Genomic DNA, 13,280 nt, shown 5'->3' on the forward strand with positions numbered 1-13,280 from the left:
CTGCCTCTGTAGATGCTCAAGGCAGTGTGGACAATTTTGACACAACCCTGTCTAAGGGCTGGCAGGGACATTTGAGACTCTCATGCTTCAGATGTGGACAGAAAGGGCCTGGGGCACTATATGGAAAAACTAGACAGTGCTTCAAAATGAATTATAAGGATTCCAGTGAAGCATCAGGGGTTCTAGATGATCACTCCAGATAGGGCAAAAGCGGGGGCTAAGATAATCCTGAAGGCCATCCCTTCAATATTATTGATGTTCGTCAATTTTTTTAATAGAGCAAGTGTGAGAGGAACAACGTAATATTGTCAACCCACCCCATTATTTTGCAACCAGTCAATATGTTTAATAGAAAAATCAGAGGGGATAGCCAAGGCTATGTCAGCAGTCGACCAATCCTTGAGCCAAGTTTCAGTGAAAAACATCAAGTCCCAATGGTTCTCAATATGTAGGCTAAAAATATCAAGAGTATGTCTGGGTAAGGATCAGCAGTTAATAAGGCAAGCAGTGAAAGCAGGGTCTAGAGGGGCAGAAATCATGGTATCAGAATCCTTACAATGGGTTGTGTCACCCGCCCCAGGTGGACCAGCTGGACTTCTCAAAAGCATAAAGGGTAAAACCACAGTCAGGGCCTAGGAGTCCATCCTGCTCAACGGCCTGCGTGAGCGCGAAGGAACAATTGCAGAAGGTAGTGTGGAGTTTAAGCAACTCATCACTTGTGTATTTTAAAAAAGGGGGCATTGTAGTTTAGCTTATCAGCAGCGTGGCCTTTGCTTGTCGCGTTCCGGATGCAGACAGGAGCAGACAGGCTTGCCTCAGGCCCGCCAGCGATGCGTCTGCTGTACATGTCCGTGGCATTGAAAGACTTTATGGGGAGTGAAGAGAATGATTTGAAAACACTAGAGCATGCAAAGAAAAAAATGGCGGCTCAGTGTGTGATTGCAGAAAGGAATGCGAGAGTGAGAGTGGGTGCAACATGCCACTGGAGGATTAAGGCAGTCTGTCCCATGAAGGACTGACAAAAAGACAAATTAAAAGGCAGCAGGTGTTTGTCTATATCTGAACTGGGGTGGCGTGGTGAGCAAAATAACGAAGGATTAAACCCAGATCTGTGACTGGGGGTGAATGTTTGACAATGTTCAACATTCCGTCCATCATCATTTTGTGTTATATTTTCACTCTAAGTGGGAAGGGTATGCCCAGACGTGGGTCCCGTGCTCACTACGCCACTGAAGTCAAGCTATCCTGGCTGAAGAGCAGTGAAACCCCCAAACCGGTCCTAGGATGCTTGATTCTGGTCCAGGGAAGACATGGCCTGGCAGTTCGGTCTGGACTGTTCTCATGAGGCACAGAGTCAAGACTGATTTGCATATGGCTATGTCTGAACTGGGGTGGCAAAGTTAGCAAAATAACGATGGATTAAACACAGATCTGTGACTGGGTGTGAATGTTTGACAATGTTCAACATTCCGTCCATCATCTTTTTGTGTTGCATTTTCACCCTAAGTGGAAAGGGTATGCCCAGAAGTGGGTCCCGTGCTCACTATGCCACTGGAGTCAAGCTATTCTTGCTGAAGAGGGGTGAAACCCCAAAACCGGTGCTAGGATGCTCGATTCTGATCCAGGGAAGACATGGCCTGACAGTTCGGTCTGTACTGTTCCCATGAGGCACAGGGTTGATACTAATTTGCATATGGCTATGTCTGAACTGGGGTGGCGTGCTGAGCAAAATAACAATGGATTAAACCCAGATCTGTAACTGGGGGTGAATTTTTGACAATATTCAACATTCAGTCCATCCTCTTTTTGTGTTGCATTTTCACCCTAAGTGGGAAGGGTATGCCCAGACGTGGGTCCGGTGCTCACTACACCACTGGAGACAAGCTATCCTGGCTGAAGAGGGGTGAAACCCCGAAACCGGTCCTAGGATGCTTGATTCTGGTCCAGGGTAGACATGGTTTGGCAGTTTGGTCTGGACTGTTCCCATGAGGCACAGGGTCAAAACTGATTTGCATATGGCTATGTCTGAACTGGGGTGGCGTGGTGAGCAAAATAACAATGGATTAAACCCAGATCTGTGACTGGGGATACATTTTTGACAATGTTCAACATTCCGTCCATCATCTGTTTGTGTTGCATTTTCACCCTAAGTGGGAAGGGTATGCCCAGACGTGGGTCCCGTGCTCACTACGCCACTGGAGTAAAGCTATTCTGGCTGAAGAGGAGTGAAACCCCGAAACCTGTCCTAGGATGCTTGATTCTAATCCAGGGAAGACATGGCCTGTCAGTTCGGTCTGGACTGTTCCCATGAGGCACAGGGTCAAGACTGATTTGCATATGGCTATGTCTGAACTGTGGTGGCGTGGTGAGCAAAATAACAATGGATTAAACCCAGATCTGTGACAGGGGGTGAACGTTTGACAATGTTCAACATTCCGTCCATCATATTTTTGTGTTGCATCTTTTTGTGTTGCGTTTAGTCACAGTTCAACTCCCAAGTAATGCAGCAAGCCCCCCAATGAGTTCAAGCAAATTAGTGCCAATACAAATCAAGATTCACCCTCAAAAGTTCAACCCCCCACAAACAATTCAGTGCAAGCACACTGAGCAGAATAACATTAAACGTTCAAGAACAATTAGAGTGGTGTGGTTCACTGGTTAGAGGCAGCAGACCCGGAAGCAGAAGTCGGCCCAGGACCAGGGTTCAATTCCCGATGCAGCAGGGTCGTGGACCAAAGTCAGCGGACTCTATAATTCTCGCCTTGGTGCCTACTCTAACCAGGGGTCCCACTCGGCAACTCTGGGCATTAGCTTGCCTAATCTCCACAACGGCCCCATCAACGCTGGGGATGCCTGGCTCCACCTTGGGGACTCCCAGTAGGGGCCATCCCACAGGGAAAGCCAGGATGGGTTCCCCAGCGGTATACAGCGCCAGGACGCTGACTGGCAACAGTGCTCTTTACAAGTAATACATTACATTACATTACAACTATAAAACAGATTTTAGGCAAGGCTAACCACTGTGCAGTAGGTTTATGATGTCAGGGCACCACTTGAGCAATGGTCCTGGGTGACAATGACACACAGGTGGATGAGATAGCAGCACTTATGCATTATGCTACTGTCTGTAATTGTGACTGCATGGCATGTAGGAGTGTACTCTGAACCATTCAAAGCATTGGCACCTTTTTGAAAGTGGGATGGAGCTACAAAACCCCTGTGTATTCTCTACAACAGTCTACTATTAGGTTATTGAGGGCCTGGAGATGATGTGAATTCCTTGAACTGATAACCAAATTGATTGAATGTGAGTTTCACTTGCTATATAAATTGATGAAAAGAATGCATAATGTGTGTGAACTAACTCAGTTTAATCTCATCAGCAACACAGCAACACAGAGAAATCATCTTGTGCAACACTGCCACTGCTGGTAACTTAGTGTATTCCACAAATGGAAAAATCCACATTTTAATTACCATCACCAGGATTAAAATATTTCTAAATCAATGTTAAAAATCTCATTTTTATTAAGTAAAAAAAAAAAGTAGCAAAACAAATCCTCGAGCTACATGGAGTTCGGCAAGCATGCAGAGTTGCTTGTTCTGCCCGTTCGTGATGCGGTTTTTCTGTTTGGGAATGCGTATTGCGTGTTTGGGGATGCTTTTTGCGTGCTCCGGCAGAAATATATCGCACAAACGTCACCACTCGGTTGCCAATGGGCGCGGCCATCTTGTTTTTTCACTTTTTGCTATGGTTCTGGGCCTATTTTTCTATCCTCCCTATATCTTTTCAATCTTTTGTTTCTAGAAACTTGTTTTGATCTTTTTTATTTATTATCTATCCCTCTCAATTCCTGCTTGTATATTTTGTGTTTTTTCCTACTTTTTGTGTGTTTTTTAGTGCGTTTTTCACTCTTTTTCTATGACTTGCTTTTTTCATATCTTTTACTTACTTTCTTACTTCCTACCTTTTTTTCCGCCCCACCTACTCAGAACCATGGCAAAGAGCCTTAAGAAAACCAAGGGCCAGGGGAAGAGGAGTGAGAGCCGCCACTGCCTTCCTTGTGGAAGGCAACGCCCACAAGAGGTGCAGCCAAGGGCCTTATTCAGTGAGGCGGAGGTGGCTGCACTGGTTTTTTTTGTCCAGCGCCACCTTCCCTTAACCCTGGCAGCAGGCCGTAGGCCTGGGTCCAGGTACTGTCTCCAGGAGCATCACCAGCAGTGGGAGAGGGTGTGCCGGGCAGTGTTTCACTGCTCTGGGGTCCGACGCACCCGTAACCAATTGACGCACTGGTGGTACGACATCCTGGACCGGGAACGGGACCTGCTGGACCTGCTAGGTGTTGAGGTCCCGGGCTTGGTGAGTAGCTAATTATATTACTATTGTGTTCTTCTGTTCTGTGTTATTGGGAATATTATTTTTTCGCAAATAGGTAACATGCTGCTGCTGCTTACATGCAGGTAACTTACGTATAAAAATCTTAATGTTATGTGATTGTTACCTCCAGACAGGTGCACATCCTCGGCGCTAATAACTAATCGTACTTGTTTGAAACTTTGCGCTCTCTTGGGCTGGTTATGTAAGAGAGGTTAGAGAATTTAAGTTATGTAATGCATATATAGGCTTACCTGTTTTCAGTTTCTATTTTTGGTTAATTTTGGTGGGGTTTTTTCAGTGTTTTCAAGTGATTTAATACCTTAAAAAATGGTTGTTATCAGTGGTTACACATTTTCGTTCTTCTTAAAACAACAGAAAAAGTGTTTTCGGGTGTTTATGGAACGTTTTGCTTTTATTATTGCTTGCTTTCTGCACTGATAGAACATGGAATATAGACAGTGTACGTATAGTGTATACGAGGTCCAAATTTGATTTGAAGTACAGCATACAATATTTCTTCAGTGAGTCTTTGGTCATGTGCACTCACTCTTTCCTTCCCATGTAAACTTCTGTGAAAAGGACCTCTCAACATTGGCACTTGAGACGGGCAAAGTCAAAACAGCCAGTACAAAATGTTTTAACTCTGGCCACTGACATAGCTTTCCATGCCAACACTGGTGCACTTGAAGATTGCGATTCTCAGGGCAGGTTCTGCAACATATGCCTGGAGCTGGGCGCTTATGCCCTCAGAGTTATTGAAGCGATCAAAAATGAAGCATCACTTTATCTTGTACAGAGTACCACAGTGAGGTTTCATTGACTTCAAATGCCATTGGTGGTGAAGGGACATTTCTATGCATCATTGCAAGCCTTTTCTCATACATTGTAAAATAAACGTTCCCGAATTGCTCTCCAACATTGCTTTGCTTACCAAGTGGCAAGGACTCTAACACGGAACATGCTGCAGTGCCAAAGTCACTAAAGGTGTCACCCAGTCTACTCCCAAAGAGATGTTTCACATCTACACCCATTATGCTGAACACTTGGCAGAAAAGCTCTTTTTCAGACTCTAGTTTTTTGTATTATGTTATGTTTTCCTGTAAAAATCTAATAATGCAGTAGAGTGCACTTTTTTCACATCACTATCTTTATGCAACCAAAGATCTTCACATTTCTTGCCTTTGGCATCATCACTCAGCAAAAATTCTGTAGTTGGTTTCCACATGGATAATATAGCATTCCTAGCCCCTTGGACTGAGAACCATTAGCTAAGGGACACAGTTGAGATGACTATTTCTTTGATACCACCCAAAGCACAAAATTATAAATATTCGCGTTTTAGTTCCTGTGCATAGGAAAACAGTGCCCCAGAATGGACTAAAAAGTCAATAGCATCCCTCATTAACTCTGAAGATTATAAATATGCTTTCAGTGGAAAGGATCTCCTACAGGGAATCACTTCAGCTTGGGTATCGATTTTGACAGGTCATCACACAGCTTTTTCATAAACGTAGCCCAAAGACCACAAAACTGAAAAAAGCAAAAGGAAGATGAAACCATATTTTAGTGGCATCCCTAAACAACAAAACTCAAGCAGAATAATGTTAGCCCAGTCTTTCTTATGGTTAGCTTGTATAACAAAGTTACATTGTATTGCCCCTTCAGGAAGAAAAAAATAACTCTTTCAATCTCTTTTTCCTTTCTTTGAATGGCATTTAGTTTGTGGTGGTGCAGGTGTTTTTTCAGTGTTTATATGTTTTCACTGGTGAGGGCTATTTCTCTTTCAGTGGAGTTTTATCAGTTATTAAACCTAAAACCTCACAACCTATGCATATAGGAAAGACTCCAGTCCTTTCCTTTGTCCTGTCAGGCTGTCCTGTCTCCTGTCACTAAGGTAGTGGTAGTAGTTAGTATTATTTGGTAATTTAGCAGCCTGCGTGACACGTCCTCTCACATGAATTCAGTCCGAGTAGAACCTTTTGTAGTTTATTCGTATAGTGAGTGAATAGAATAGGAACCAACCATTGGTGTATGCAATATGTATGCGTCCATCTATGCAGTAAGAACAATAAAAATTCAGACTTAGTAATTGGCCCGTCAAAGGCAGTTTGAGTTGGAGAATGAGAAATAATTGGGAATTAAATTGGAACTTAGTAGAAGCAAATATATTTTTTTTGCAATTCATTCTAAAGTCTGGAATAGGCGGGCTAGGTATGTTTAGGATTCAGGTATCGGAATTGAATTGTGTATATTAATGATCGGATGGTACTAGACTGCGATACATTCTAGTCGACTACTACTAGTCAAATAAGTCGATTTATAAGATAGGTCAATGTAATTGCAGTTTCATCTCTAAAAATATTTTTAGAGCAAATATATTTCTTTATTTAGCACACATAATTTTTTGTCTCTTTAAATATATCTTACATGATCAGCATCCAGGGGCAAGAAGAAGACTGGGTCAGCTGGCAGTGCGGCGGGTGCAGGAGCTGGAGGGGCCTCTCAGGAGCTGCGGGAAGCAGCCTCTGGCGCAGATGGCTCTGCTGCTTACTGGGGTTAGTCCTTTTTGTGTTGTCATATACTAATATTCCCTAACTTTTACCGCTCTATTATTTCCATTTCCTAACTTTAATTTTTCCAAAATCCTCTTCAATCTATCTGTTTATAACTTCTTGTTTTTGTTCCATTACCTACTACTAAGTACTAGTACTAACAATGTTTCTAGTGTCTGTTTTATTTTTACATCAAATCAAACTGCACCTGACTAACCTCTGCTCCGACTCTGTATTAGTCTGTCTGTAGATTGCTTTCTTCTGGGTTTCACTCAGCTTTACCTCTCCCCTTATATGTGGATTACCTAGAAGTGGTAATTGTAAGACTGTAAGTTACACAACAACCACACCACACACACCCAACAAAGGCATTTATTTTACACACACGAAAAAAGTGAAATGCCAAAAAAAACATTTTGCAATTCAATTTAATGCCATCTATGACCTAAATTATATTTTAATTTGACAGACACCACAAAAATAATTGCTTCATGCACCCTAATGAGTAGCTCAGGGCCTATTGGTTTGAAAACCATTTTACAGACTAGGCCACATAATGAATCAATTCAAATCAATAATATTGCAAATGTATTAGAAAATGTAGTGAACTGCATTTTTTGCTGGGTAAATGAAGAAATAATTGCATGCAAAACAACAACAAGGCATGGCCACCACAACGAAATCTTGCAGGCCTAATGCAGAAGCACACTGGCTGCCTTCACAAAATGTCCACCAGCCTCATGGCCAGGCCACAACAACAAGAAGAAGTAAGCCAAGAGGAACAAAGGAAAGACATGAAGGCCTATGACAAAAGCAGCACACTAACTACCACCACAAAATGGCCACCAGCCACATGGTCACTCACAACAAGCAGGAGTCCTGGAAAACAATGAACTCAAGCAGGCCTATATGGCCAGACAAAGAAGGCATGCTAAACAACACAGCTTTTATTCAACAATGCAAAAACGAAAATCCACGAGAAGAAAAAATTGCATGCAAATCAACAACAAGGCATGGGCACCACAAAGAAGGCTTGCAGGTCCAATACAGAATGGCCACCAGCCACATGGCCAGGCCACAACAACAAGAAAGGGAAGACAGACAATGCAGGCCTATGGCAAAAGCACATTGGCTGTCTTCACAAAATGGCCACCAGCCACATGGCCAGGCCACCACAACAACAAGAAAGGGAAGACAGAAAATGCATGCCTATGGCAAAAGCACACTGGCTGCCTTCACAACATGGCTGCCAGTCACATGGCCAGGCTACAACAACAACAAGAAGTAAGCCAAGAGGAACAAAGGAAAGACATGCAGGCCTATGGCAAAAGCAGCACACTAACTACCACCACAAAATGGCCACCAGCCACAAGGTCATTCACAACAAGCAGGAGGCCTGGAAAACAATGAAGTCAAGAAGACCTGTATGGCCAGATAAAGGAGGCATTCTAAACAACACAGCTTTAATGCAACAATGCAAAAACAAGAATCCACAGGGCTATAAAAGGTTTGCAAGCTACACAACAACCACACCACACACATCCAACAAAGGCATTTATTTAACACACACGAAAAAAGTGAAAAACCCCCTTAAAAAACTTTTTGCAATTCAATTCAATGCCATCCATGTCCTAAATGATGTTTATATTCAACAGAAACCACAGAAACAGTTGTTTCATGCACCCATGAGTAACGCTGGGCCTACTAGCTGAAAGGCCTATTAGCAGACTATTGGGCTAGTAAATGAAATAAATATTGCAAATTAATTTCAAAAGTTGGAGAAAATGCAGTGAACTGTGCAACATGTTTCCTTTATAAAAGATGAAAAATGAATTACAAAGAAACAACTAGGCTCCTACTGAGCTACAGGCCACCCACCACAACACATTTTTAAAAATCTAGGAAAAGTACAAAAAAGGTGCAATGCCCCTAACAGACAAACATCATCAATTTTCCAACTTACTTGTGAAATCTCAGATTCAAAAGTCCTCAAATCCAATGATATATGATGCAGCAACCAGAAAGAGTGATCCTTCCAGCTCCAAATCCAATGAAAAGTGAACAGGAGATGGACAAAGCACTGGGAGGAGCACTTCCTTCCTCTTAAAAATCAAAACAAAAAAAGAAAAAGGACTTCTTGCACAAAAAGTACAGCTAAATGTCAATCTGAGGAGTATTTTTATTCTGAATCACCTTTTCGAGAAAGTTTTGATGCTGCTTGAGAGAGATTCTTCTCCAGATTGCAAATTCTGCGTGTTCGGGATCGTGATCTTTGCAAAACTTCGACCAGAAGTCAGATGGCACGCCTGAATGACGTGTGCGCGCTCGCACACTCTCGCGGAATGTGCAGCCGGCTTCTAAATCGCGTGGTGCTCGCAAACAGATGGGAAATCTTGTGGCGATCGCAGGCATCCTGGTCAGTCGGTCCTGCTAGTGCGAAAACGCATTTTGAGAGCACAACCACAAAAAAAGAGAGTGCGTACTGAGCGAGGGCTATGTACCACTATCACAAACTATGGTGTATGCTGGTCTGTGAAACATGGTAAACAAGCACAATATAGATATGACAGCTGCATGCTCAGCAATTTGACAGGTCAAGAGGCCTCCATCGACCAGAAAAAGAAACGCAGAGAACGACTCCTCCAAACAGAGAGCTTTAAGCCTAACAAACCTAAAGAAAAAACACAGAACCCGTACAGAGACATAGGCTACAATCTCACAAGGACCTCGTCCAGACTGGACAAACTTTGACAGTCAGCAAGTATATTGCACCAGCACTTAAATCTTTACTTACCCTATGGCATAACCCGGTAGTTGTCATCTTTGCTATGATGTTTGACTGTGTGTGGTTGGCCTAATTCATATGCATTATATGACTCATTCACTGATCTCAGGGCTGGTATCTTTAGACTTACAGGAATTTACAGAAAGCTGCTGTATTACCAGTTTTAGATTTTATTTTAACAGCATTGTAATGTGATATTTTAAATTAGTACAAATGTTCAATGATTTTAAGCAGATCTCTGGTTGAATTGTATTTTGCTTTTATGATTTTAAATGAAATCGAATAAAGTATACTTTTCACTGTCACTGACTGCCGCTTGCAACTTCATTGAATTGGTCTATGATTAGGTAATTAACTATGATTTGTATTCAGAACCTATAACCATTCTCACAATTCTTCAGGCAACTGAACAGACGATTCACAACAAAGGAAATGAACATCATGACTTTGAGCAAGTGTGCTACACAACATGTGAACTATCTAATAGATGCAACCTGCCGGCTTATACTTTGGGGGGCAGATTCCCAAGAAGGTGCACCTCAAGCCCTTTGGCTGCACCACGCTGGAGCACTTTTAGAGGACAGGAAAGCAACATATTTACAATGATATGTCGCATCGAGCATTCCTGTGCTCTCCCCTGCGCTAGTGCACAAACAGCTGCCATGCGCCGGCACAGGCACCCTTGCACGATGGTGCAAGGATGCCTGCGTCATGGGGAGATTGCTTTTGTGTAATAAGGGGCACCTTCCTGCACAAAACCAATCACTACAGGCATTTTCCTCTTTCAATGCGTGCTGTAGAATGCAGCATGCCTTGAAAGAGGGAAAAAACTAGGAGAAATGAAAACATTTCTCCGCGTTGATCCTCGCTACGCCACCCATTGTCATGTAGATAGGTTTTGCCTTCACACTGTGTTATGTTAGCATGAGCTTATTAGAAGTTTAAACGTTATTTTCCTTTTCTGCAGCCTCTACACACGACACATTTTGTTATTAAAGCTTTTCGCTTAGTAGAATATTTTGCTTCACACGAGAATAATATGTTTGTTTATAATATCAGCCTTGCTTGGTAAGCTATGGCAGTACAGTGAGTGCCGAGGCCTTCAAGGTTATTTCAACACAGCGCTTATTTTTCGGTTTGATCAGCGCACGGTCTAGACATAATACATATGCAGCTGTGGCCAACTTTGGGTTTTAGGCACGATTAATAATGCACCGCACAGAGCATGAACTACACACTTGATGAATATTCACATGCAGAGAGTTGGTGCAGGAGATGATGTGATCCATTTCTGCTAAGACCAGAGGTATGTGTCCGCCCTTCTAAACCCAAAGAGACCTTCTGGAGCTATTATATAATATACTAGCAAGGGTGGGTAAACTGAGGTTCTATTAGACCTTTTCCCTTTAGCATTTTAACATGCTTTCACCCTTTGTATTTTATGGAATAGTAACTATGCTGCTAACCTTGTTCCTTATAATATGTTTGCTTGTATTAGCGAAGATACTGCGCTTGAGAACAGTGCATTAGAAATAAATATTTCTAACTTGCAGGTGTCATCATTTACTCCTCGTTCTGGACTGATATGTTAGTATAACATAAGAGTGTTCATGTGTTCCACGTTACCTGAGGTGTACTAAGTCCAGGTTCTGGGTTGTCTAATCATTGGGGGTGTGTAAGAACCAATGAGACACTGATTGCTAGTCTGGTAGGGGATTTTGGATACTAAGGTGAGTTTTGGCACACCCTAATTCACTGAGGTTCCAAGTCTCTATGCACAGTTCTGTGTAGGAGCAAGATCCTTGCAACACCATAGGTTGGCGTAGCATACTGACGCATTTCCAGATTTACGAATCCTCGTAAATCTGGAAATGTGTCTGGTTCCATGGGTGTTAAGTGGGAACACCCACAACAACACCTATGCAACGCCCCTTTCATGCAAAGTGCTGCATTTAAAGTTGCCGTATTTACAAGGACAGGAAAAACCATGCAGGGTGGATTTTCCTGTCCTTGTAAATATGGGACAGTGTAATGCGCTGCCAGTGCGTCACAAAAAGTGACTTACTAGCAGCGCACGGGGCTTATAAATCTGCCCCTGGATTTTTATTATATTGAAAGCCAATTATTGAGGGGTCTTAAATTGTGCTATACCAAACACTATTATACTTTTTGTAAAATGCTTTTAGCTAGTTTCCTTTGCAGTCGTTCAAACAAGGCCTTCCGGTAAAGAGCATATGCTTGAAACGCATAGGGGCTTTGAAAATAGGCCTTTCCTAACCTGTGGATGTTGGAGTAGTATAAAAAATGTATAGAATGGAATGAATGAAAAAGGTACCAACAATTGTTAAAGACTTAAAGCTGTGGAATTTTAACAAAGCAAAATCAATAAAGCATATTTTAATCTGTATTCGAGTTACTTTACACCACAACAAATCACTGTGCTTCCACTCAACGCAGGCACCCTTGCGCCATAGGGCTAGACTGCTAAATTTAGCGCCAGCACAGGGTGAAAAGCAGGGCTGCACCTTATTGTTGTAAATAAGCCCTGCGTTTCAAAAGCCAAGGAGGTTAATGCAGCGCTCAGCCACTTCGCAGTAAATATGCTCCATAGTATCAAAAGATCACAATTGTGAATACGGGACTAAGTATTCAAACTGCTGAGAAATTTTCCGTATTCTATTGTGCAGGACTGAACATTACATTGTTACCAATGGGCCCTTTTCGACAATATCTTGACAATTTTCAATGACAGTTTGTTTTGTTTTTTCAATTTTTTTTCCAAAAGAACCCCCCACCCAAACAGACCCCCAAAATGAAATGAAGTGTTGCAAAATAAAACGTGCAAGGATAAGACAAAAGGAGTATAATCCAAAACAGGAGCGCCTCAAAAGGAGGACGAGAAAATCCATTACCTACCTACCCTCCACCCACTCCAACCCCCCAAATAGGTTGAGCAACCACCCTCAGCCACCCCGGGGACCCACAGCTTGGAGGGAGGAGATCAATAGCAAAGGTGGGAGTCATCCCTTGGGGGCATGGCATCGCACAGCGGACGACCCTGTCCTATAAGGTAGGGTGGCCAAGCCAACATATAAGCAGACTAAATAGTACATCATAACCTGATAAGGGAGAGAAATTGAGTCCGGCCAACAGGCTTAACAGCAGGGGTCAAACAGTCAAAACGCCAACAAGGCACTGCGCAAACATGTCCAGTCAAAAACAAACAGACATAGAAAGCACAGTAAATGACCAAGAGCAAGTAAGAAGAACTTATCAGTCAATATCGCTGAGATTAACTGCGTCGGAGTCCAGAGAATTAGCTGGGGTGGAACGCTGGGTGCGGTCCAGTTTCTTGGAGAAGGCCAGGGCACCCTTGGGATCCGGGAAGACCAGAGTTTTGGAACCTTGCCTTATGCGCAGCTTGGCCAGATGAGCATGGGAATAGGAAATCTCATGTTTTTGTAAAATGCGATTTGCAGGCAAGAACTCACGGCGAGCAGCCTGTACCGCACGTGTGTAATCGGGGTAGAAGGACATAGCGTTACCCTGATACCAGATTTCACCT

This window comes from Lissotriton vulgaris, chromosome 2_1, assembly GCF_964263255.1.
Source record: "Lissotriton vulgaris chromosome 2_1, aLisVul1.2, whole genome shotgun sequence".
In the NCBI taxonomy this organism is placed as follows: domain Eukaryota; kingdom Metazoa; phylum Chordata; class Amphibia; order Caudata; family Salamandridae; genus Lissotriton; species Lissotriton vulgaris.